This window comes from Elephas maximus, chromosome 8, assembly GCF_024166365.1.
Source record: "Elephas maximus indicus isolate mEleMax1 chromosome 8, mEleMax1 primary haplotype, whole genome shotgun sequence".
In the NCBI taxonomy this organism is placed as follows: Eukaryota; Metazoa; Chordata; class Mammalia; order Proboscidea; family Elephantidae; genus Elephas; species Elephas maximus.
The window spans coordinates 55,137,778-55,165,744 of NC_064826.1; the positions used below are offsets into that span (position 1 = coordinate 55,137,778).

Consider the following 27,967-nt stretch of genomic DNA (forward strand, 5'->3'; position numbering starts at 1 on the left):
AAGAGATAGTACAAAAGGGTTCTCAAATGCTCCACACTTAGCTTTCCCTATTATTAACATCTTACATTTATATGATCCATTTGTTATAATGAGCCAATATTGACACATTAATATTAACTGATGTCCATGGTTTATTCATATTTCCTTAGTTTTTTTACCTAATATCCTGTGGTATGAGGGCTAAAACTGAGGCCCAATATTATGTGCTGCCTCAACAGCTAGTGAAATAGGAAAAAAAAAAAAAAAGAGAGGGTCTCAAATGGCCTAGCTTCAAGTTACCCTTCCTATTCTTCTCTCATGAATAAGGTCCCCTAGTCAAACAACCTTCTGTACTTAGCACTGAGTAGTGATTTCATTTCGTTGCCAGTCACGGAATTATTCAAAAAGCCAATCACACCCTCCCATTGGAACCAGGGGTCACCCACCCTGTTGATACTACAAATCCTGCCTCCCACAACTTCCGGTTGTTCAGTCTGTTCCCAAGTGCATCCCTTGTACGGCCCCGTGTGCACAGTGTTCTTCCTCAGGCTGTGAGTATTTGTGATTAAAAAACTGCTGCTGATCTCATCTGTCCAGTTTCAGGTGTCTTGTGTTCAGTCATCTCCATAATCCCAAGGCAGGAATCTCTCCTTCACTACCGGGGTGAAGAAGACACAATAAAAAGCTCCCCTTTTTCTGTTCCAGGATCCCATCTAGGATATCACATTATGTTTACTCATCAGGTCTCCTTAGGATTCTCTTTGCTGTGACAGTTTCTCAGACTTTCCTTGGTTTTGATGATCCTGACAGATTTAAGTACTGGTCAGGTATTTTGTAGAATTCCCTTCTAATAGAATTTGTGGGGGTTTTTTTCCCCTTGTGGTAAGACTGAATCAGAATTGACTCGACGGCAATGGGTTTGTTTTTTGCTTTTTAAGACTGATTCTGGGTTTTGAAAGGAGGATCACACAGACAAAATGCCGTTTTCATCCCATTATATCAAAGCTACAGATTATCTCTCAACATGATTTATGAATATTGCTGTTGACCTTTATCACCTGAAATCTTGAGGTATTGTTTGCAAGGTTGTTCCAGTGTAAAGTTATTATTTCCTCCCCCTTTTCCATACTGCTGTACTCTTGGAAGGAAGTCACATCTGAGGAATAGAGTTACATTCCCCTTCCTTGAAGGAGGAGTATTTACATAAATTATTTGAATTTCTTCTTCATAGGAGATACGTCTCTTCTCTATCATTTATGAATTTATTTACTCATTCATTTATTTCAGTACATACTAATGGATATTTATTTTACATACAGTGTTACTAGAAGAGTCATGGTGGCTCAGAGGTTAAGCATTAGGCTGCTAGCCAAAAGGTCAGATGTTCAAACCCACCAGCTGCTTCACAGGAGAAAGAGTGGTGGTTTGCTCCATAAAGATTTACAGCCTTGGAAACCCTATGGGGAGTTCTACTCAGTCCCATGGGGTTGCAACTCAATGGCAACGGTTTTGGTTTTTTGATATTAATCCAATGCTGCTTTATCTTGTTGCTCAAAGTATTCTAGCTTTGGTCTTCTGGAGACATTTTGTTTAGTTGTGTCCCCCGACATATCCCTGTCACTGTGAGTGCGTGTGTGTGTGTGTGTGTGTGTGTGTGTGTATCTTGACCTCTTCCTTGCGTTTTTGGAACTGCAAGATGCTCCAGGCTCATTTTGCATATTTCCTATGCCAGTCCAACAATCAGCATTTCTCCAGTGAGCCCTGGTTCCTTTTAATAGAGATTGATATTAGAAATCAAGATCTAGGTGGTAGGTGTCAAATAAAAATTTTACCTTTAAAATAAAGATCACAACTAAGCCAAGAATGAACATATATCTTTTTACGTAGTAAATTTATGGATAAATTTTTACTGATAGTTCTTTTCTCTGTGTTTATACACATTTTCTAGTTTTTCAATAATGAGCATGCACTTAATCTGTAATGAAAATATTTACTATAAAAATAAAATATCTACAAAAAATTTGTACCTGCTTTTGAATTCAAATTAGGATCAATGTCTATGGACCCAATATTAGTAAACAGGTAAACTAATAATTCTGAGAGTTCTGAATATCCATCTTTGAAATGAAGTGTACTTTCTCAAAATTGGGAGTTTCTCAAATAATATGTCTAAGGTTATTTTATAATAGTCATCTTAGTTATCTAGCAATGCTATAACAGAAATACCACAAATGGATGGCTTTAACAAACGGAAGTTTATTCTTTCAGTCTAGGAGGCTAGAACTCCGAATTCAGGGTCCCAGTTCCCAAGGAAGGGCTTTTCTCTCCACCACTTTTTGGGGAAAGTCCTTGCCATCAATCTTGCCTTGGTCTAGGAGCTTCTCAGCACAAGGACTCTGGGTCCAAAGCTTGGATCCTAGCGCTTCTTTCTTGGTGGCATGAGGAGGTCCCTATCTCTCTGCTTGCTTCTCTCTCCTTTTATCTCTTGTAAGATAAGAAGTATGCAAGCCACACCCCAGGGAAACTCTCCTTACATGTGATCAAGGATGTGATCTGAGTAATGGTGTTACAACCAGCCTATTCCTCTTTAATATTTTTTTTTCTATTTTAAACTTACCTCATTAACCACAGGCAGATATTAGGATTTACAACACATAGGAAAATTACATCAAAGCACAAAATGGAGGACAACCACACAATAACGGGAATAATGGCCTGGCCAAGTTGACACATGTTTTGGGGGAACACAATTCAATCCATGACAATAGTCTAAGAAATTATCTTTCACCTTAGAAAACACTTCTCTCTTCCATAAAGCAAGCACTTCAGATATGCCCAGCAAATACTTGTCTGAAAACAACAACAACAAAAAATAATAAAACTCCAGTATGTCTGAGTTTAATATATATGAACTGGCCTTTACAATAAAAATTTTAAAAATCTAAAAATATATGAGGGTGTAAAAACCTAGCCCTGCTTTTATTTATCCCATCAAAGAAAACCAGATTATTCAAAATTATTTGAGATTATGACAGCATTATGCATGGGTCCAGCTATCTATACAATATGTAAAATAAGGCTTCAGGGAGAAAATTTAAGCAACTTAAAGGAGCACTTTTTTTTTTTTAACTTGGACAGTTTTCAAGTAGTTCATACATGCAGATAATAAATGTATGGATTACACAATTTCCTGTATCTTTACTAAGAGAGGTCCAGGCAATATCTCTACTTAGCAATTTTATTAGTCTAATTTCTGCCATGCAATATGCCATACTTAAAAATATACATGTTTAATTCAGTTATTTTGCTCCCAGTAAGATAGGCTTATTTGTGGACCAAATACGACACCATAATCCTTCAAAGCTATATAAGATAAGCAAAAGATTGACTAAAAAGGAGACCGAGTAAAATCTATAATTAATTAATATACAAAAAACAAGTTAGATATTTATCTGATGGTAAATCAATAGTGTCACCTTCATATATCTATTGTTGTTGTTGATTTGGCTCATATTACCTTATTTATTTTCTGTAAATGTAATGGTACTATGTATCTTTTGAGATACCTGATAATTAAATTTTTTTTTTGCTAATTTTATTTACTTTCTTCTTAGTAGCAACAGTCCCATTTAGTGATGCTTAATTCTATTTAACTAGAAAAAATATATAGTAAGATTTACCATTTTCCTCATGATTTCTTAATGAAAACAGAATACACTATAAATTACCAGTCTTAAAATATAAAATGTTAGAATAATTAAGTTAAATAGCCTACAAAAGAAACAAGAGAGATACAGTAAATCATTTCTAATACCTGAAGCAGAAGACACCACATCTGTAAAAGCATGATGTGGTAAGTATGAGGAAACAGATTCAGATTCAAATGGACTCAGAGATGTCTAGGAATGCTAGGGTCACTTCAGTCTTGGCTTCTTTTATACATGGTTTCTGGAGAGGAGAGGGGTTGATATTTGTAGCTTATTGAGTTTTGCCAAAGAATAAACAAACAGTAAATTTTAAGGTTCACAAGCTGGTTAAAGATGTCCTGGTTCATGACTATTAGAAATTAAACATTATTAATATGGACATAAATGATCAAATATTAATAACAATAGATTAAAAGTCCTTAAAATCCAAGCATGGGCGGTATACTTCATTACATAAACCAGCTTTTTAAAAGGACATAACTGTATAACTGTTTTTCATATTTTATATGTATATATAATTATATGTATATAATTATATATGTATATATATAATTTAAGTATATCTCATAGTTACCATCAAGTCGATTCTGACTCATGGCAACCCCATGCGTGCAGAATAGAGTGGCTCCATAGGGTTTTCAAGGCTATGACCTTTCGGAAGTGGATTGCCAGGCTTGTCATCTGAGGCACCTCTGAGTGGGTTCAAACCTGCAACCTTTCAGCTAGTAGTCAAGCACTTAACCATCTGTACCGCCCAGGGACTAACACTGAAATTTCAAAATAATTTCAAAGTTGTTGCAGTTGCTTATATGTGTTATTTGTTTACTGTGAATTTCTCTTTGGCTATATTGTTCTTTCTAATTATTATTTAGGTATTTAAAGTTAAGTCAAATCAATGTGGACGTAGATGATGTAGACATTCATTTTTATTAACTGAGTCCTTGTAAAAAGTAAAACAAAAAATTTAAGAATAAAAATAACTTTTGGTACCATGTGACTTTTACAAAGCATTCTTACATACACTTTCTTATATGATCATTATACCACTCCACGCTGTCATAAAACCCTCAGCTTCCATGAAAGGGTAAAATTCACATAGTAAAAAAAAAAAAAAAAAACTCTCCTTGCTAAGATCTCAGATTTAAGCATAAAACCAAAGATGTTTAGTCTGGTCTGATTTAGGAAGTTAAGAAATTCAAAATCACTCTTAATTAGACTTCATTCTGTCTTAAGCATATAGAGTATGTTTGACACTGTTCTAACCTGAAGGTATAAAAAGGTAGAGAAGACAATTCTGTCCCTCAAGGTTCTTATGCTCTAGTCAGGGATCATGAACAACAACAAAGAAGAAAATAAATGACTGAACACTTAGAATGTTAGCTTGCACGATACGTACTAGAAAAATGTATGATAAAGATACAAAAATAAAGGGAGATTTTGGCCAAGGTTTCCTGGAGGAAGGGATTTTTTTGTTTTTGTTTTTTTTACCAAATTTTGAGGTGGGAAGAAAAGCAATTAGCAAGTTTTGCCCATGGGAAATCATTATTATATTGTCATTATCAGTATTCCATAAAACTATTTATTCTACAAATATGAAAACGTAATCTAACTCATTGAAGGTGGCTTCAATTATACTACTGACCAATTTCTGGGTCTATACTGTAAGTGTGTATGTGTTTGTGTGTTATAGACATATAAATTAAAATAAATATTTTTCCTTTGAAAGAATATGTTATCAGGTATTAAAATATTTATTATTTTACTTGGGTAATCCATATAGCTCCAGGTGTTTATGGAAAGAATAATAAGAACTTTTCAAAATAGAGCTATAGTTACTTTAGTTTATGAAAGATAACATTAATTTACAAGGATGCTTCCCAAGGAACATAAGCCATTATAGCATTATACCTCCAAGAGAGAACAGTAAAGTCAGAGCGTACACTTGTTTTTCCCAAAACAATGAAGCTATATCAAACAATCTGAAGACCCACTAATTAATAATCATTAAACCATTACCAGTATGTGAGAACTGGCTTCTCTAGTAAAGCATTGGAACAATTTTTCCTTGAGACTGAAAAGTTGATATTCCAAATGTATCACAGAAATGAGGGCTATTTATCCCAGTAACTCCATCAAGGCCTGGTAAGTCTACACAAACACCAGGCCACAGAGATGTCTGTCAATTCCAGAAGACATCTTCAGAGACACCTTGGGGCCTGTGATAAACCTTTTGATAGTTAAGAAACACATATACGACGGAATGAGAACACAATTATGAGGAGTAAGAACTGGGTACCATTAAATTTTCTAATTCTAACCCCAAACAATAACCTTCCTAGTTTAAGAAAAGAAGACATGAACAGGAATTCAGTCCAGTGATTCGGTTTCCAACTATTGCCTGATCTGTTCGCATATCACTCGGAAAACAGTAGAAGATGCGGTTCCTCTGCACTCTAATAGTTTATACCCCTGGCCCTGTCTGTCACCAAAAATGATTCCAACTACTACGCTTACCACCCCTCTCTACACACAAAAAAAAGACATTAAAAATTCAGTTTTTCTATGTGCTCTTTTCCCGCTGAAAAATATAAAGCAAATGAATTAGCTAAGACTATAAAGGCAATTTAGGTAGAAGACAAAAGAAAAGCCACATAACTTCTCTAACAGTTTCTGCTCCTGTTGATTGCAGGTTCCTGATAGTTCCAAAACATTTTGCATTGCCAGACACTACTCCTTGATCTTCCCTCTAGGAGAGTCAGCCAGAAGGTAACAGGAGTCAAACCATTACTCTTCCTCAGTGAATGGGTAACAAACTCTTATAAAGGTGAACCAAAACAAGCAAACAAACGAAACCAAGGCCATTGAGGTTGAGTCAATTCAGACTCATAGTGACCCAATAGGACAGAGTAGAACTGCCCCACAGGGTTTCCAAGGAGTGGCTGGTGGATTTGAACTGCAGATGTTTTGGTTAGCAGCCAAGCTCTTAACCACTATGCCACCAGGGCTCCAAAGGTGAACCAGTGGGACCAAAATACAAAGTTTTCAAATACTCAGGTCATGAAGGCAAGAAGTAAACAAAGGAAAACTTCATTAATTTCAGGAAATTTTCTCAACACAGCCATGGGGTTGCTATTTGGCAAGTTTTGTTCTTTCTACTTTGTTTTGTTTTACATACATTATTTAGGACATTAATAATTCCTACAAGGTATAGTAAAACCTGTGTAAGTATAGATTATTAATTACCCGTTGAGTATATGTGATTCTAAGCCTATAGACTTGATGCGGTCCATACCTTCCTCAATCACGGATCCCTTTTAAATTCTTGGGAGTTGATAATACATAAATTACAACAGATAGATGCACAGCATGGGGACTGACTTCAGAAAGGGCCTCCCGTTAGGTGGGATCATGGGAAGTTGCCTGAAATCCCTGAAAGGGGACCTACATCCAAGTAAAACAGCCTCAGTCTAGCCCTGCCCCTTGCAAGCTTATCTCTGGACATGTCAGTTCACAGCTTTGAATCTAAATATTTTCATCTCTAAAATGAGGATACCTAATTTTCCCACTTTACTATCAATATGATTCTTAAAACTTATCATTCTTTGTTAAGATCATAAAAGCCAAAATGAGGCACTGCCCATTTCTAGCCTTTTTTTTTAATTAAAAAAAAAAGGAGAATAATGGTAATTCATGTAGTATTTCGACGGCAACTGTCTTTTTTTTTTTTTTTTGGTTTGGAAGCCTGATAATGTACAAAGCACCTGGGCACCTGGAACACAATAGGTGTTTGTTAAATTTCCCTTCCTTCTCCTCCAATTTTCCATTTCATAAATTGGCAAATTCCATTTGAAATGCTGGCAGTCTAAATCAGTACTGTTCTACTGTTTCTCAGCTACCTCTTGACCCCTTTTTTTTTTTTTTTATCTCGTCCACATCACCTTCCTGTATTTCCTGGCCTTATCCTTCCAAGGGCCAAGGTCTTTTCCCATCTCCCTGACCTGTGCCTTCAGTTTGTAGCCTGTCAACGACGTTTCCTTCGCTAACGCTAGCAGCTGGGGCTAGCCTCAGCAGCTCCAAGGCTGGAGAGGGTTAAGGTAACTCGCGGATAGGGCAGCTCACTCCCAGCCCCAACCCTTCCTGCTCATCCTCCTCGCCGCCGTCTGGTTCAGAGTCAGAGCGGAGAAGCTAAGGCATCACTGGAGTGAGGACATGCGGCTCTCTCGCTTCCCCACCCTTCACATTTTTCTTGCCACCTGCGGAACCGGGACAGCTCTGGCCGTTCTTGCCTTAGCGGTTGCCACGGCTACACAATAGTAGCAGGACCTTACCAGGAGGGGTCTCATCCCGTATCTTCTACCCCCCCCAACCTATTCCTCCCCATTAAGGAATCCCCCCCCCCCACACACGCATTCAGGCAGAGAAGCCTTTTCCATCCAGCTAAACTTTTACTTTTGTAAACGTCCTGACAAGCTAAGGGGTGGATGGATGGAAAGGATTTGGTGGAGACAGAGTCCATGCAGGGACACTTGCCTCTTATTCTGACTTCGCTCTGGGTTAAACGGCGAAAAATTCGCCTATTTAACTCAGACCCCCATAACGCGGAATTCCGGGCGCCAGAGGCCCCAAAAGGAGAACCTCTGGCTCCCATTCCGTCCCCTCGAGTCCATCCTGCCCGGCGAGAGCGCTGCGTCTCCTCCCTCTGTCAAGTCTCCTCTGGCGCGCCTGGAAGGAAGTAAGGCAACTCAGCTCACAGGCTGAACACAAGTTACCGGGGAAGGAGAACTAGCCAGTGCTGAGCGCTGCAGAGCAGCCCATTAACGCGTCAACTCCAGCGTGCCGGGAGGAAGACAGGAGGGACACCGCGGGGCCGCACGGAGAATGAAATTCCCAGCCTGAGTCGAATCAGGGCTCTACCAGAAGGAGTCAAGCCGAGGGATATCAAAGGGCTCCGCCGCTCCAGCGAGAACGCGTTTTGCCATAAACGCATTCCCTAAGCAGCGAGCTTTGCGGCTGGTGTCCGACTCCAACTTTCCCTTGTGGATCTAGAAGGATGCACACTTCCATCCGGCGTCGCAGTTCCCGAGCAAGGAAAAAGGCGTCGCCCATTCCTTCCCACCCCCCTCCCAAAAGCTTCACAACAAAAAACAACCACTACGCTCTCCCCTTCCCCTCCCCCAGCCCAACGCGAAAAGGAGCGAGGGAGGGCGCAGATGCCCTTGGTCAAGTCCTCCCCTGACGGTCCCCGCCAACGTGTCTCCTAGTGAACCTGCAGCCGGCGGAAGCCACTGGGTGCGTTCACAAGGCGCTCTCCGCCACCTTGGTCTCAGAGAGAGGAAGGAAAAGAGGGAGGAAGCGAAGTTCCTGGGTACGTCTCGGAAGGAAAACTTCGCGCGGTGCTAGCAGGCGGAGGCTCCAGAGAAGCAGCCTCCGGCAGCGGTAGTGCCAGGGCAGGAACTAGCTGTCCCTGGCGCCGCGCGCACTAGCCGTCCGCTCTCCCGCGCGCAGACTCCCCATTAGCTCCCGAATGCCTTCTCAGTTCCGAGACGGTTCCTTATCTCCTTGTCCCTCCACATCCTTACTTCGGACACCCAGCCACTCCCAAACTTGATCATTCCTGCTAACACCCAAGGGTCCCCAGTGCGCCCTCCCCCTGGGATAGCAGGTGACCCGAAACCAACCTTCTCTGAACTCTTCTCTCCCTCTCTCTTTCCCTAATGACCTTCCAGGGAGAGAGGAAGAGGATGTAGACGGCAGGCGAGCGAGGCGGCGAGCCGGGGTCCCGGCGCGAGCTCTTCAGAGCGACAGCCCTGATTGAGCCGCGGAGCCGCCGGCGGCCCTGGCGGAGCGCGGGGCTGTGGCCGCAGAGGCCAGGCCAGGAGACAGGGGGCGCTGCCGCCGCCGAGCGCGGTGTGGAAACTGGTGGCGGGCGAGGCACCAGCTGGAGCTTTGGGAGGCGAGGGTGGTGAGGAAAGGCACGTTCCGAGCGGGAGGGCGGCTTTTAAGTTTGTGGTGTGACCGCAGCAGCTGTCCTGGGAGAGACTCAGTCTTTCTAAAAAGGGGATGATCAGAACACCGGGGATTACCTCTCCCTTCCGATCTCCTCCCCCTGCCTCCGGTCCCTCTTTGTGTTGAGCACGCCAGTCCTCGGGAGTGTGCATAAGTCCGTCCCTGTCAGCAGTCAGCGTTTAGAGGTAGCTCCAGCCACATTGAGGGCTGTTTTTTTTCCGGACAGGGCACCCTGTCTGTAAAGCAGCCTCTTTGACTTTGGGACGTTTTCATTCCACGGTCCACTGTTAGTGGCTTTGAAAAGCACGGATAGGGATGGGGGACCAGCCCTCCATTAAGGGGCCAGCACCCCGGAAAGACCCCACCAGTAAAGAGCCAAGATGTAAGCTTTTCTCTCACACCAGACCAACTGAGGTGTTCCATCTATTCCCGTGCTTCAGAAGTTTCTTTTGTGGGTTTGTGCACATCTTGATCCCACAATGGGAAATCCGTATACGGAGACCAGGGCAGAGCCACGTTTTGTGGCGCCTGAAATTTACACAATTTGGAGGTAAGATCCTCTTTAAGAGAAAATAATGCGTAAATATCTTTAACAAATTTTACAAAAACGTATGTGAACTCATTGTAGGGCCACTGTCGGGGACATGGAAAGGGCCTATGCAAGTGATGGCCCCTGAGGCTTAGGCCTTATTTGCTGCATGGCAGATACTCCTGTGGTTGGGACTCTGTGTCTCTGGTTACACGCCTGACCCTTAAAGACCCAAACAAAGCTGAGTTGGGGTAGAACCATAGAAAAGCAGCAGGCTCAGATTCTTGCATTTGCCCGCTTGGTTTGGGAGCACACCCGGGTAAAGTCCCAGAGCTCCCTTAGATAATGGCAAGAGGCATCTGGATTTTAGGGTAGTGAGCAGACAATGGCAACAACGGAAGAACTGAGTGGGGGATGTCTCTTCATTACACCTCCCCTCTGCAGCAGAGAGCTGAGGGCCACAGAAGCTAAAGGAGTCTAATTGTGTGTGTGTGTTTCCCTACAAGCAATTGCAAGCTCATGCGAAGGACAAATTATTTCTGTGTACCTCCCATGGTATAACTCAGTGCCTTGCACAGGGTGGGTTCACAATAAGTAGTTTTTAATTTTTTGAAAATTCTCTATTTGTTGTTTTTCTAATAATTTTGTCAGACTCCCATTCCCATTGTCGTCAGACTATTGGCCAGAATATTGTGTTTAACTAGAATTGTGGTTAACTTTGGAGTTCCCCTTTTTCCCTCCTGTCTAAATCCTGGCTTAATATCTTCAAACCAAATGACACCTCCACTGTGCTACCATTTCACCCTTTCCACAAAGCCCCTAGAGAATTAATCACTCCCTCTTGTTTTCTCAAAGCACTTTGGTTTCACTAGTATTATGAGCACTTTTTATGTTGTATCATAATTAGATGTGCATGTGTTTACATCCCATACAAAAGTGCTCGCTGCTTTGTTTCTTTGTTTCCCCAGCTCCTAAAATAATGTCTATGGGTTTGTATTGAACTGATTTAGTTTGCTGTGTCTTGACTTCAAACTTAGACCACATTTCCTAGGGCATCCTGAATGTACCATGAGAAGACAACATCTGGAACCTGGGTTCTGTGCCTTCCTTTCTTTTAATTACTGTGAGCACACAGCATACAGAGTCAACTACACAGCTCAAAGTTGTGATGAATGGCCTCAGCTGTGTCCATGGCTTGTAGTCCTCAGGGTGCTTCCCCAGTGTCTTGCATATGGTAGGTGTTTAACAAATATTTGTGGGTTAAATAAGTTAATTAAAAAAAAAAAAGTGGATATTTTGTTGGTAATCGGTCACTGAATTTATTTCTTAAAATCTATGAAATGTATAAGACTTTCCACCAGAATGCTTTTAACAACCCTTACTAAGAGCTTGAGCTTTACTGTCAACAAAAGCAATTTGCATAAACTGCCCTTAAAGACTAATACCCTATCTGAATCTTTGCTATAAAATCCAGTGTGGGGGGGTCATTTCACATTAAGTTTTGCTAAAATGTACTATATAGCTTGTCTCTAAGAGTGACTATTCAAGATTCAACAAGTGATCCTTAATTACACTGAAAGAGATTCATCAGGTTAAAAACCCATTGCTGCAGAGTCAATTCTGACTCAAAGGTACCCTATCGGACAGATTAGAACTGCCCCATAGAATTTCCAAGGAACAGCTGGTAGATTCGAACTGCTGACCTTTTGGTTAGCAACTGAGCTCTTAACCACTGCACCACCAGGGCTCCGTATCAGGTAGAACTATCTAATTACTACTGTTGTGCCTCTTTAAGTCTGAGGAGAAAAAAAAGGAAAACCAACTATTTCCTATTTGCTTGGAAAAATTATCAAATAAGTAAACTGTCTTGAGAGTTCGAGCTCTTCCTCTATGGAACACTACCTACCCCTCACCCTCCTCCATTTGCATTCACTGGTAGAATCTGAGTAAATCATACTCACTGTCATGTATTGAATTGTGTCCCCCCAAAATGTGTGTCAACTTGTGTAGGCCATGATTTCCAGTATTGTGTGACTGTCCACCATTTTGTCATCTGATTTTCCTATGTGCGGTAAATCCTACCTCTATAATGTTAATGAATGGGATTAGAGGCAGTTATGTTAATGAGGCAGGGCTCAATCTGCAAAATTAGGTTGTGTTTTAAGTCTATCTCTTTTGAGATATAAAAGAGAGAAGCAAGCAGAGAGACATGGGGGCCTCATACCACCAAGAAAGTAGAGCCAGGAGCTCGCGTCCTTTGGACCCAGGGTCCCTGCTCTGAGAAGCTCCTAGAACAGGGGAAGATTGATAAGAAGGACTTTCCTCCCAGACCCAACAGAGAGAGAAAGCCTTCCCCTGAAGCTGGCACCCTGAATTCAGACTTCTAGCTTCCTAGATGGTAAGAGAATTAATTTCTCTTTGTTAAAGTCATCCAAAACCAAAACCAAACCCATTGCTGTGGAGTAGATTCCAACTCATAGCAACCACTTCTGGTATTTCTGTTAAAGCAGCACTGGGTAACTAAGACACTGACCATACGGTAGTTGATATGTGTTCATCAAAGGATTATGTTTTAATACTGAATTAAGCCAGAGAATAAAGTTCTAATTATAGAATTTCAAGAATCATCCATCTGTGTTGGGGGCCATGGGGCAGGGGGGACAGAGATAGATAAGGGTAAAATAGGCATATTCTAGGCTTCTCCAACTCTGCATATAGCTACCTTAGCACAGAAGACAGGAGAAAGATAAGTACTGGGTTTAGAATTTAAATCTAGCAGAATCTCAGAGGATTTGGCTGCATTCTCAGCAGAAGGTACTAACTAGCCTGCAGTTCTTTTCAAACAAAATCCATAGTCCTAGTTCTTTCTCTACAGTCGAGTCACAAAACAAATGGAAATTTGTTGATTTAAAAAAAAAAAAGACAATAGATGAAAGAGACTGTGTTGGACTCTATGCACAGAAGCAAACAAGGAAAATGGAGATAAAAACAAGCCAGTCAGTGTTCATTAAAACTAGTCTATAAAACTAGTCATAGGTTGGTCAAACTTAAAACCTCACTACCTTATGATAAATACTACTTTATTCATGTTCTACCACATTTTGACATATCAGTACTGACAGATAAGAAATGTTGTTATCCTCAGATGAGAAAATTGAGGCATATGTTAGTTTCTGTTTAATTAGAACAAGTGATGGCATGAATTGAAACCAGCTCACCTAGCTCTTAATCGTCTATCAGGTATTTTTCCCTAATAAACTTCAGGTATTTTTTCCATCTGTTTTATTTGATCATGGCAATCTACTCATCAGTGGATCGTTAGAAAGATCGTGAGATATGTTTAGTGGACAAGAACACACCTGACTTTTATCTGTTATTTCAGTATTAATTACACGTACAAAGGACCCTCAGAAGTAAATGTACCGTTTCTCAACATCAGACAAAAGATAGTGTATGGTTAGTTAACTGGAATGTAAAACTCTTTGAACTTTGCTTCATGTCTTTCAGTTTAAACTCTTATAACATCATAAAGAATCATAAGCATTCAGACTTAGAAGAGACCTCAGAGACCTTCTAGTCCTTATATTATACCTGAGGACACCAAGGCTAAGGAAGACGGAGTGACCACTCAGCTCCTTCTGACTCCTGCCTTGAAGTCTTCTCTGTTATAGAGCCTTTTCTTAAAAATTAAATTTCTTTTTTTTTAAATCAGCCATTTTTAACAACCTTTCTAAACCAGAATCTTAAGGTTATATTTGTTTAGCTGGGTTGGGGTGTGGTGAATAATTAAATTCTGGAGGAATGCACTTCAAAATAAAAATAAAAACATAGCCCAGCCCCTTTGGCCCAAGTCCTGAGACCTCAGAAAAGAAAAACCTCCTTGACTATGAATACTCACTAGACGTTGGAAAAGTTTTCCATGCCTGATACAGGAGTCCACATAATTACTGCAGACTGGGGTTAATTTAAAGGCGAATACATGATTCTTTGTTTTTGATTTTTAACAATGTATTTATATCAACAATCTCCAAATAGGGATTTTAAGGAAGAATAAACTTTCCTATATATATATACATGAATATATACACATAAGAAAAAAATATAAGGAGAAAATATCTTTAAGCATGATTTTCTTAATATTTTCATATCAGCACTACTCCACCCTTACAGAATAATTTAGCTGTAGTGTATTCTTTTAAGAAAACCAAAACCAAACCAAACCCATTGCCATCGAGTCAATTCCAACTCATAGCGTCTTTTAAGAAAAGAAAAAAAAAAAAAAAAAAGAAAGTAGGGGGTAAATTCCTGATACCTGATAGAGGCAAGCCTTATTTGTATAAAGTGATGAGACCAAGAAAAATATGCCCTCTTGTGGCTTATTTGTTCACAACTAATCAACAGTAATCTGTTATTTCCTGAAAGCCAAACATACGTATACTCCAAATGGAATGAAAATACTGCATTGTGTGGTGACTGGAGAGAACAGGGCCAAGTAGACAGCAGGAAGATATTCCAAGACTTCTGCTTTGTTCAAGGTCATAAGCAGCTGCTTAGCCACAATGAAATCAGTAACCCCCAAATGGATGAAAATTTTCCAAAACAGCCCACGATTTCGGACACACAGTATCAAAATGCCTTCCAAATAAATTCATTAGATAGAATTTCTCCCCTAAATTGTCCGGTTTATTTTGGACAGACTTTAACCATCAGTTTCCACAAATAGGAGAAAGTTTATGATTTCCTTCCCTACTGTATTTGTGCTTCAAATATTTGGTTCACTCTAGGATTACGCTTATCTTTCCATTAAAAAAAAGTAAAATATATAATAAAGCTATTAAAAGAATGCTGATTTTTAGTCTGTAGATTTTTTTTTTTTCCTTTCTGGTTTCTCAGAAATGAGGATGTGACAAGCGTGTTATATCTTATGATTCAGAGATATATTTAATTTTCTGATACCACAAAAAATGCCCACTATGTTTTCCTAAAATATCAAAATGGAGATAGGCCTGGTAGGGAATGGCCTTTGCTAATCAAAAGAATGACTTTCATGCAAACTATGATTTAAATAACTTAGTAACAATGAATATTAAACATTTAAAATAGGTCGGATTGCTAGATCCTTAGTTCAAACTTATAATAATAATATTATTAAGTACATTAACATTATTTTAAAGACAGAAAATAAAAGTTAAGTGATATAAATCACACATTTACCATATGACTGGATCTGCTTTCTGCATTAAGTGAGCATCTATTGATGGGCATTTTGGTTGTTTCCACCTTTTGGCTATTGTGAAAGTGCTGCAATGAACATTAGTATACAGGTTTCTGTTTGTGTTCCTATCTTCACTTCTTCTGGATATATACCTAAGATTGGAAATGCTGGGTGATATGGTAGTTCTATGTTCAACTTTTTGAGGGACCACTAAACTGTTTTTCACAGTGGTTGTATCATTTACATTCCCTCCAGCAATGGACAAGAGTTCCAGTTTCTCCAAAACCTCACCAACATCCGCTATTTTCCATTTTTTGGATCATTGCCATTCCAACAAGAGTGAGGTGGTATCTCATAGCAGTTTTGATACACATCTACCTAATCAAGGAGCCCTGGTGGCACAGTAAGAACTCGACTGCTAAGCAAAAGGTTGGCAGTGCAAACCCACCAGTCGCTCCATGGGAGAAAGATGTGGCAGTCTGCTTCTGTAAAGATTTACAGCCTTGGAAACCCTATAAGGCAGTTCTACTCTGTCCTATAGGGTCTCTATGAGTTGGAATACACTTGACAGCGGTGGGTTTGGTTTTTAATTGCTAATGTTGTTGAGAATCTTTTCACGTGCTTGTTGGCCATTTGAATATCCTCTCTGGTGAAATGTCTGTTCAAGTCCTCTGCCCATTTTTTGATTGGGTTGTTTGTCTTTTTGTTGTTAAGTTTTATATATATTTTGGGTATTAGACCCTTAACAGATAAATGGTTCTTGTTGATGAAGTCCTTTGATAACAAAAGTTTTTAAGTTTTACGAGGTCCAATTTATCTATTTTGTCTTTTGCTGCTAGCCAAATTGTATCTTATAGGTCAAACAGAAAGGAATCCTGATGGTGAGGTGGTTAAACACACTTGGCAGTTAACCGAAAATTGGTAGTTCGAACCCACCAGACCCACTCCATGGGAGAAGGATGTGGCAGTCTGCTTCCATAAAGATTTATAGCTTGGGAAATCCTATGCAGCAGTTCTACTCTGTCCTACAGGGTTGCTATGAGTCAGAATCAACTCGATGGCAGTCATTTGGTTTTGGTTTGGTCAAACAGAATAAACACAGTTTCCCAAAGTGCTGAATTTAATACACAGAGCTATTGCTTTACTAAATTACTAGCTAAAAAATGATTTTGTTCTTTTAAGTCAATCTAGTTCAATGAATATTCTGACCCTTGAAGTACAGATATACTTTCATTATAATTATCACTTGCAAAGTACATTTATAAAACAGTTCATTTATAAAACAGATTTTCAATTTTATTTGTTTTTAATTTAGTGAATAATAATGAATCACTATACTATAATACTCTTAGCAAGTTGCAGTCTTTTTCTGCTTGATTCAGTAAAATTATCTTTCCCTACATCAAACAAATTTTTATTTCCTAAATCTTTATTCTTGAGTTTGCCAAGCGTGTCTATATTAAAAGTCTATGATAATCATATGATTTTTAAATTATCTCTAAATTCACTATATTTAGAACTTGCAATTCTAACAAGAGGAGTTAAGTTTAAAACATAAAACATAGCCATTAAAAATATTAAGAAGTGGATCAGGTGGACACTTGAGACTATGTTGGCATCTCCTGCCTGGAGCGGTGATGAGAGGGTAGAGGGGGTTAGAAGCTGGCGAAATGGACATGAAAAGAGAGAGTGGAGGGAGGGAGCAGGCTGTCTTATTTGGGGGAGAGTAATTGGGAGTATGTAGCAAGGTGTATATAAGTTTTTGTGTGAGAGACTGACTTGATTTGTAAACTTTCACTTAAAGCACAGTAAAAATTATATTAAAAAAATTAAAAAGTTAACATTTCATTAATTAAGAATAAAAGAGAAGTCATCCCTAAGAATGAAAGTCAGTTTTGCAAGCAGGATAGAATTTATATCATGACAAATGTTAAAAAATGACAATGTGCCAATATTAACTATTAAAGCGTTATGAAATTATATTGTAACTGTGAGGAACTTCTTAGAGAATAGATAACCAAATAAAACAAATTAGAAGTCTAGAAAACAGACAGATATATGTTATAATTCATATATGTCACAGAAATTCTGATTTCTGTTCCCAAACTTGTGTGGAAAATATATGCTTTCTTTTCTAAAAATTATTTTATTATGTAGCATTTAAAATATAGAAAATAGCACATGTGTATGTGTGTATATATGGAACATAATAGTGTATATATATATATGTATGCATAAATATATATACTTTTTAAATATATACTTTGAAATATCTTCGTATTGATCCCTGATTCAATCTCTGCTTCCACATAGAGGTAAACTGTATCCTAAATTTAGTGTTCATCTTGTCTTGCTTTTTTCTTCACCTATGCACATGGCTCTAAACAATACATTGCATGGTTAGCCATATGTAAATGGCACTAACAATAAAAATGGTAACTGTGGCTCTATACTTAGCAGCATGTTTCTGAGGCTCATCTTCTCTATTGCATGGGACTGTTGCTTTGTTACTTTCATTGTTTTAATTATGTTATTCTGTGAGACCATGAGTTATTTCCAATACTTTGGTATTATAAGCAAGGCTACATGAGCATACTTGTACATGTCACTTTATTATTTTGTTACTCAACTTAAAGTCTTTCTCAAGGCCTCTATCAGTCAGGGTCCAGTTTTAAAAGCAGAAAACATTTCAAGTATTTCATACCAAAGGCATTTGATACACAGGAGTTAGATGAGAGGGTGTTGGAAGGGGGAACAAAAGGGAAAGGAAAGGGAAAGAGAACGATACCTACAGATTAGATGCTGCTTATGCCCCAAGGCTGGAAGTCTGTAGGTCTACTAGCTACTGTACTGTTGGATATGATGTTGCAGTACATAACTGTACCTATTAAGATATGCTGCCTTGGCCAGGACTGGGACTGCCGAACGGTGTTATCTCTGTCTTCAATGCTGCAGCTAGAAACACCTCAACACTGCCACCTCCCACCTGCAACTACCAGGAACTCCTAGCACCTGCCAAATTATGGGACTCCAAAGCATACAGCATTATACTCCTCCTGTGTACTGATTTTCTGCCAGTTTCTTCTCTTAACTGAACATAACTATGGTCTAGATGGCAAGGGACTATGAGAAGTAATTTTTTTTCTTTTTTTTAGCTTATAGAAGGGCAGATGTGTCACTGAGAGGCACATGCCCTCATTCTACCTGCAAACAAAAACTCATCTTAGTTTTTTCAGGTAAACTTAATCGATTAGTGATTTTTCAGCCATCTAAAATTTTAGTTACAGTCAAATCCTAGGTCCTGCAACTCTTTGCTTTCCTCCAGTGTTGTTGTTGTTGTTAGGTGCCACCAAGTTGGTTACGACTCATGGTGACCCTATGTACAACAGAAAGAAACACTCCTTGGTCCTGCACCATTCTCACAATGGTATCATTTAAATTAGAAGGGGGTTTAAATAAGTCCAGAAGTTGAAGGGAGGGAAGGGAATATTTTGTTTAAGATATATATTTTTTTTTCCACTGACATGCACTAAGATGAATACAAAGTCCTCTTCTGGAATGTATCCTTTTTTCCCACTAAGTTTGTAGAGTACTTATTGTCCAGTTACAGCATCCAGTCATAAACTCCACTCAGGTTGCTCTTTTTTCTGAACACTAGGCTCCTTTGGGCTCACTGGCCTTTTCTCAGGTTTTTACATGCTATACTCACCCATGATACTCTGAGGTCTGTGAGAAATTGGGGTTTGGGTGTGGAGGTGGGATTTATTTCATCCTCCTGTAGCTATACAGGCAGGTCCCTCAGCTCTACTTACTCTACACATTGTATTATGGGATACAAATGTGAGGTCACTAGCTCCAGAGGTACAGAAACAAGGTACTTATCTCCTTTACTATCATTTTACCAAATGTACAAGGAATTCTATCATCCCTAGACTTTGCCAGACAGTAGAAAGCTGGAGGAAATCCATAAAAATCTAATTCTTCTACTTCTTCAACTCAACACCTGTTTCCTCGGGATGGTCAAACTTCATATAGTCCCTGAGTAGTGGTAATCTGATTTTTCACCTATTCCTTTTCTTATCTGTTTTATGGCATATACTTTGTTCCTCAAAATTTAATACTTAAAAATAAACAAATAGACTTGTTTATTCAAATAAAAAGCCTTGCCTTTTGAGATTCTACTAGGAATTTGAAGAAATCTGCTTAAAAATCTCAAAGCTGAAAGTTGACTTTTTTTGTTTCATCTTATTCCTTTGGGTCTTTCTTTCAATGAGGGACTATCCAACCCACTGCCATTGAGTCAATTCCGACTCATAGTGAGTCTATAGGACAGAGTAGAACTGCCCCATAGAGTTTCCAAGGAGCACCTGGTGGATTTGAACTGCTGACCTCTTGGTTAGCAGTTGTAGCACTTAACCGCTATGTCACCAGGGTTTCCATGACTATCCACAGGATATGAAATACTAGTATCTCAGTGAATGATGGGTCCTGAGGTAACCAAGAAGTGCTGAGATAAAAATATTTGTACCTCAAATATGTTATTTACATTTTGTGTATAGTTAAAGGTGATATTTCAAATTAGTGAGACAGCAATAAATATTCAGTAATTAATTATTAGAACAGAATACTTAGTTAAATATTGGGAAAATTTAGCACTTTTTCTTTCACAGCATTTGTCAGAATCAAATGGATTCATTAACCTTTTGAATGTAAAAATGAACCAGCAGATTCTAGGACAGCTAAAGATCCCTAAGTTAAATAAAAGTGAATCTAGAACTCTACTAACACCGTAAGCAAAAATAAATTCCAGGTGGATATCCTAAAGCAAAAGGTAAAACAATAAAACTTTTAGAAGAAAACATGGGAACAACTTCATGATCTTGAAGTAAACAAAGATAGCTTAAATAGTACAGGAAAATGCTGTCCATATTTTCTATATTTTCATATGCCTCTATTTTCTCAACACTGTAGGATTAAGGCCAGCAACTGAAGTGAAGACCGAAAAGGTTGTATGTAATGAATGCCCAACAAGAGAGTGGAAGTATGCAATAAATATCCAAAAGAGTGCAGATGTGTTGTATGGTTTTCTCCAATTATGATCCCCTGCATGGGAGCTTGAGCTGATTAAGGGAAATTTTGCTTTAACCAGAATTGTAGCTTAGCCATAGGCTGTTGAAGACAGAAAGGAATATTGCAAAAAAGCGAGAACATAAAATTCTATTGGACTTCAGAGACACTCTGAAGCTGTGCAGAGGAGAATATAGCATAGGGAGAGAATGCGGTTAGGATGGATCTTCAGCAAGGTCCAATTGGATGAACAGGGCAGAGCTGCTAGATAGTACAGGGGTGGGAGAGATCATAAGGTGAGGTTATTTCATGAAGAGAATAATATGAATGAACAAAGCCCTGATAGGGAATATGGGCAGTGGGTAGAGTAACATGAAAATGTCAAATTTGACTGAAACGAATGTCTATAAAATTGAGGAGTAGAAAATGAGACTGAAAAAGCAGAATTGGATGATATCAGAGCAGGCTGTGGATGCTAGATGAAGAAGCTGGGACTTTACAGATTGAGCTGGAGGGAGATATTGGAAAAAAAAAAATGAGCAGAGTAGTGATATCACTGTTCTTTGCTTTGAGAAGCCTAGACTGCCAACGCTACCTAGCATGGATTAGAAGCAAGATATCCTTCTAAAAAATTACTATAATATTCTGAGGTAATAAGGACCTGAACTCAAGTAATGGGCCAAGAATAAGGAAAAGGTACAGTTATGAGAAATAATTGAAAATGACATGTTCTATATAATTGATATTCAACAGTATATGAGGTAAGTAAAATTTCTTCTTTTTATATAACTAGTTCATAATAAAGAATACTTTTAAAAACATTTGGGCTCTTAGAAAATAGATTCAGAATTTGGCATAGGCAGACTCTCGCTCGGCTATAATAGACTATTACTTAATTGACAGTTTCCACTTTAGTCATCTGAGGGCAGTGACTTCTCCAATTTGCTAAACGCATTTGAAACCAACTGAGCATTACTCCAAAGTACGTGAGTGAATAGATCTTTCATGCTGCAGCTATTGATCTAATATGGTAAAAACAGACTGCCAGCCACTTAAAAACAGCCTTCCGAAGTTATTTATTGATTTGGTTAAACTTAGAAATTAATTTTTCCTGGAAACAGATTTTATCTGGTGGTTAGGACCCCAAATGTAAGCTAGTGCAATGCAACCTACGTTCATGTGTGAAAACATTTCTATGGAGAAGGTATTTTTAGTTCTTTCTATTTGAGATGATGTGAGGGCTCCTTGCAGTGATGTGTGTGGGTACCTCTCCTTCCATGTTACTGATCTTTGTTAAGATCAGGGAGAAGACGCTTCTTGCCATGGTGAGACTAAAGGGCAACTGAGGCTTTTGGAAGTAAGAAGATCATTGGGCCCAGTGTTAGTTTCCCTTTCTGACTCATTATTTTCTTCCTCTATCCTTAGGAACTGACCTTTTAGCATCCTTTTTCCCTATTACCACCCCTGATTCATTCTTTCCAAATCCAGTAGGAATTCTAGTACAGTATTACAGCATTTCTTGGTACTTTCCAGACTGAAATAAACTCACAGATATTGTGAAATTTTCTACTGAGTTGTAACAGCCAAAGGGAAATTAGAAGACAATGTTCCCTTTGCTTTCTTTTTTCCCCATCACTTCCTATTCCCTCTTTTTTCTTACCTCCCTTTCTCTTTATTTACCTTTTCCCTTACTTACGTTAGGTAAAAATATGTAATTTAAGCCCTCCCATTAAGTAATGTTCAGTCTCTTTGGATCATCTCAGACTGAGACAATTTGGCCGTTCCTTTGTTTTTTTTTTCCCCCAAAAATGTGACCTGGTACTTGTGTAGGGAGGCTCTTCTGCAGCTTTCAATACAGAGTGATTTGCCTTGACTTTTTAACCTCTCTGGCAGTTTCTCCAGGCTCTTAGTTATCTCTCTTTAGCTGAGCCCTGTAAGAACTAAGAGTTTTGGAAGAAAAGGACATCTTAGCACCTCTCTTGAGCATACCAGCTAGTTGACATGAGTGTTCCCTGGTGGATACATGGTTTGGGGCAAAGCTTCTCTTTATACTGGTGGCTTGTCTAACAGACTCCTCTCAGCAGGCCAGAAAATCGAGATACATCTGATTACTCCACGTTCTTCTTTTTTCTAATTCCCGTTACCTAGTAATCACCAATGTTTTCCTTCTTTTCTTATTTCCAAAGATGAATAACTTTTTTTATGTAAAACTCTTTGGTCTGGCAAGCCAAGCTCAGCTCTGAACATGTTAAAGGATGAAGGGAAAAATACACAATTCTCTTTCAGCAAAAATCTGGATAACAAAGCTATTGCTTACCGCATAATCTTATTTTTGAACATCTTCTACAAATTTTTTTTTCACTGCATTAATTCTGAAACAAATTCCAGGGCTCTAGAAGCCAGGGCACTGTGGGCCAACCAGCAGAAGGTCCAAGGGATCAGGAAGGTAACAGGGAAGCACAGGAAGAGCTTTCAAAGTTTCACCATTACTGTATACACATAGGTGCCAATGGTGTGTCTTTAGGATCAAATGATTAAAGTGATGTGATGGTTAATTTTATGTATCAACTTGACTAAGTTATGGTGCCCAGTTGTTTGGTCAAACACTAACCTAGATGTTGCTATGGAGGCATTGACATGTGGTTAACATTTACATTAGCTGACCTTAAATAAAGCAGATTACTCCCCATAATGTGGGTGGGCCTCATCCAATCAGGTGAAGACCTTAAGAGTAGAAACTGAGGTTATCCAAGGGAGGAGCACTCTGCCTCAAGACTGTAACATAGATATCCTTCTTGAATTTTCATTCCACTACTTAGTCTAGCAATTTTGGACCAAAGACTGTTGGAGTTTTCAACCTATTGCCTGACCTGTGGATTTTGGGTTGTCAGCCCTACAGTTGTGTGAGCCAATTCCTTAAAGACAGTTTTCTATGTACGTATGTATGTATCTTTTGGTTCTGTTTCTCTGCAGAACCCTAGTACAAGTCAGATTTTAAAATGAATGAAATAAATTCATCAAATTTGGGAAGGATGGCCAGTTTTCTAGATGGCTTTTCCTTACTAGAATGTGGGTGTGTCTTGATGCTGGCCTGGGGTTGAACAAGCAAAGACTGGGTAAATAGATGAGTCCTTTAAAGGTTTATACTCAGTGTTTGACTCAAAGGTGATATTTGCTGAATGCCTACTTCAACACTATTTTTGTTATAGCTGAACTTATGCATGATCAATGATTCTATGATTAATAGATTGTCATTCATATCCAATAAATTCTGCTTCTGCCTTACTGCTTGCCAACAAATTTCTTAGTCTCATGAAACTAATAACATAGAATCTATTAAAGAAATACCTACAGAATGGAAATTAAGTAAACTGTTACAGAATTGTCATTTACAATATAACGAACCTGGCAAACGTTATGATTGATTTAGAAATCACATTCTTAATCACAGAATTACCAGTGACAAGCAGAAAGATAGTGGAATATTTTCACCATTCTTCTTCAGCCAAGCTCCACAAAAGAGGAGTTTTGAAACTGCCTTGGCATCTTTTTATGCAAGTGTTCCAACAAAGTAGAATAGCAGCTCTCATACGTTGAAAAGGCTTCAATAAAAATCTTCACACTGTAATTTGTAGATAACAAACTCTAACATCCAACAGTTGCTTGTAAAGAAAGCAGCCTTTTTGCAGATATCTACTGCAGAAGAAATCAAAATGGTTTTTCTTCAGAGTACAAGTGTTTCTTATGATACCTGCTGCGAAGACCTTAGTGATTATTTACTCCAGGAAAGGTGTTGAACTAAACTTGTATTCCATGAAAGCTGAGATCCAGGTGGGAATGTTATTTATATTATTTTTTAAAATCTTACATGCCTATTACATTGTTCTGTTACCATTTATCTAGATCCAAGGATTAAGGATTTTTTTTTTCAAGTGATTGTGTAAAATACTAGATATATGCAAATATAAATAAAACCAACTTAGGACAATAACACTGACTTTATGAAAATACTCAGTAACAATTTATTTTAATGATTACAAATAATTTTCATTGCTGCAATTCCCTCAATGAAATTGCATCTTTACCAGTCTCCAAGTTCCGGAGCTAACATGGAGATAGGACTTTCTCTTAACCGTTTGCTGCAGGATGAAAAATAACTTAATAAATCAGTCATCGTCAGTGTCTGTGGTGTCCACTGCTAGATGAAGTACTTGTTTCTTCCGATCAAAGTAGAAATTCATCTTAAAAATTTCAATTCCATGTAATAGTTTAAATAATATACTGTGTTCCGATTAATTAAAATTAAATTTTCAAATTTGCATGCTCTAACTCATAAAAGTTCAATAACTATTAATTACAAAACTTTACAAATTTGGTTTATATAGTTATACTTATCGAGTAACTGGATTAATTGTAAAACTTTGCTTAATTTTTAAAATTTAACATAGAAAAAAATTGAAACACGTTGAGATACTGCTTGTCTTATTTAATCATTGTATTATGAAAAAACTTTAAACTTCCGTGGTAGCCTGAGATGGTGAGAGCAGCCATCAAGTAAGTGAATCCATGTGATAATGCAAATTGTCGTAAAGGAAGCTATGAGCTGTGCTAAGAGAGTACTACATTAAAATGTCAAACTTTTAAAATTTTACCATATTTTTTAATGAAGTGAATTAATTAAAATTTTTTTTTTTTGCTTTTCAGAAATTCATTCTATTGTAGTGAGAATTGGATTTTGTTAGGCCTAATTTTGGCATTTGTCCAAAATACATACTGAGCATAGCCCTTGTACAAAACCCCCAAATTGGAAATCTAAGCCTGGAGAAGCAGTAGTGGTTACTGAGTAGAGGATAAGTACCCCTCACTTTCACCTACTCCATCAGGTCTCACCCTGCACTGCCATTGGGAAATGTGAGCAGAGAAAGGTGACAAAGAAAGTAAGTAAGCCAAGGCGCTTATAAGCTATCTCCTTTTCTTCCACACACTTATGTTCACTTATTACTTTAAATACCAAAGAAAATCCAAGTGTCATTATAAATAATATAGATATGTTGATTCAAAGAGGGCAACCTGGTTCAGACATTGAGAAATCAGTACCTTTGAGAAAAAAAATGTATAAGGTATGTGAACATCCCAACCAAGCATACTCAAAAGCGAACCCACTGCCACCGAGTCAATTCTGACTCATAGTGACCCTATAGGACAGAGTAGAACTGCCTCAAAGAGTTTCCAAGGCTGTAAATCTTTGCAGAAACAGACTGCAACATCTTTCTCACACAGAGGGGCTGGTAGGTTCAAACCCACTGATATTTTGGTTTGAAGCTGAGCATTTTAACAACTGTGCGACCAGGGCTTCTTCAATCAAGTGTAGCCAAAGACAATTGGCTCTTTTACTCCCATTAGTCTTATTTAGCTCCAGATTAAAGCTGCAACATTGCATATGATCAATGCTTCAATTTAGTACATATTTTTTTTTAACAACAAAATATATTAAAATCAATGTAATGAATAGCCTGAGCATGAAATTTCCTTAATAGAACAAACTCAAAATATATTTACTGATATGATTGCATGGCTGATTTTAAAACTCAGTGTGGGAGAATTTATAGCTATATCTATATATCAGTCTGGTGGAACGGTACTAAATCTCTTTGCCACCTATAGCCATTACAATTTACATACACAATCAGGTTGATCAGTAGATGCTAGTCAGTATTTGTGCATCAGGAAGGGGCCTCTGAAGGGATGAGGTGAGGGAGCAGGACAGGCAGGGAGAGACTGGGCCCATCACAATGCATCATGGCTGATTAGATGCTCTGTTTCTCCCCAATCAATTACCTAAAAGCTTTTAAGAGCAAACAATTGTTTTTCCTTATCGATCACCTCCCTTTCTCTCTTCATCTTATCCCCTTGTCCTCCCCTCAGCTTTGACATTTTGTAATGTTTTATTCCTTTTTTCCCAAATATATATTTTATGTCAAATTAGCAACCAGTACAAACTCTAAAACTCACGCTGTTCAATATACAGAAACTTATTCAATAATAAATAATCAAATAGTTTGGGGGCTCTTAGGTTCCAAACAGTTTATAGTCAGTGTCTGCACATTAAATTCTCTCTCACCAAGATCAATTAAAGCTTGTTTTCTTAAAAAAAAAAAAAAAAAAACTACTCTTTGCTATAATTCTCAATCTTTGTCTTGGTTATTATTAGCCCTTATGAAGTATTTACAATGTATTATGATCTGCCTTTCAAAAATTTGAAAAAAGACCAGCATTTGGAGTGATCACCCCTGGGACTACCATGGAGAACTGTGGAGCTTTAGTCTTGAAATTTATTGATACACCCTCCTCATTTACAAATGAATAAATGGAGGGTCAAAATGATTTGCTTAAGGTCACATGACTAATGGGAGATGCTGAATTATAACCCACTTTTGTACAATTCTATTCTACACTCAACAAATTAAGTAGTATCATTATAAACCTTCCTCTTGATCACAAAACATGTATCTTTACACCTGGGATGATAAAATAATCTATTAAAGATTATCCTTGCCTTTCTTTCTCTTATCTGAATATTGATTAATCATTATGTAGGTTTGGTTTTTTTTTTTTTTAAGTCATAGTATAAATGATTTTTAAAGTGGAGTTTTTTTTTTTAAACTACCATATCTGTACAAGATATTTTTTCTCTTTTTAAATTTAGTTTATGCTTTTAGTGAATTCCTCGAATCACCATCTTTTGACACTGCAGAGTTAGTTGGAAGTCATCTGTATGTGCATAAACACATTAAGATCCTTAGGAGATTTCACATAGGAAGAGAACAATGGTCAAAATTCCAGATAACTAGACACAAAACATAGATTTGAAATGAATAAAATCCTATCATAGGCTGTACTTTGTTTTAGGTTAGTAAACGGTTAAGAGTTAATTAGCAATCCACGATAAATACAAAAATAGACATTCAATAGGATTAAAGATTATTTTGAAGATATCATATTTAGAAATTAAAACTGTTTTATCTATTCTGGAGCAACAGAGTGCAATAAATCAAAAATTGTTATGCAAGCCTTCCCTAGGCATTAGCCTGTCTAATTTGTTTTGTCAATAAATACTGTTAAGGTATGAGTCAATATATGATCTGCATGGCTATTAGACTCATTGTTTACTATGGAGGATTGGAGCCCTGGTGGCACAGTGGTTAAGAGCTCAGCTGCTAACCAAAAGGTCAGCAGTCCAAATCTACCAGCTGTGCCTTGGAAACCCTATGGAGCAGTTCTACTCTGTCATACAAGGTCACTATGAGCTGGAATGAACTGGACGGCACCGGCTTTGGTTTTTTTGGTTCAGTAGAAGTAGACCAAAGGATTTTGTTATAGACACCTCTGCTTTCATTCATTCCTTCGTCAATATACATTGAATGTCTACTATGAGTTAGACTGTTTAGGTGCTAGGGATAAAAT

The 27,967-nt window shown here is 38.2% G+C and overlaps 1 protein-coding gene across 1 annotated transcript in view; it reads right to left on the reverse strand.

Moving 5' to 3' along the window:
• Window positions 1-9,709, reverse strand: part of SEMA3D (semaphorin 3D) — a 278,459-nt gene extending 268,750 nt beyond the window's left edge. The window contains exon 1 of the mRNA XM_049893901.1: window positions 9,365-9,709. The gene's annotated coding sequence lies outside the window, so the exon portion shown is untranslated. The remainder of the gene's footprint in view (window positions 1-9,364) is intronic.
• Window positions 9,710-27,967: the final 18,258 nt, after the last annotated feature.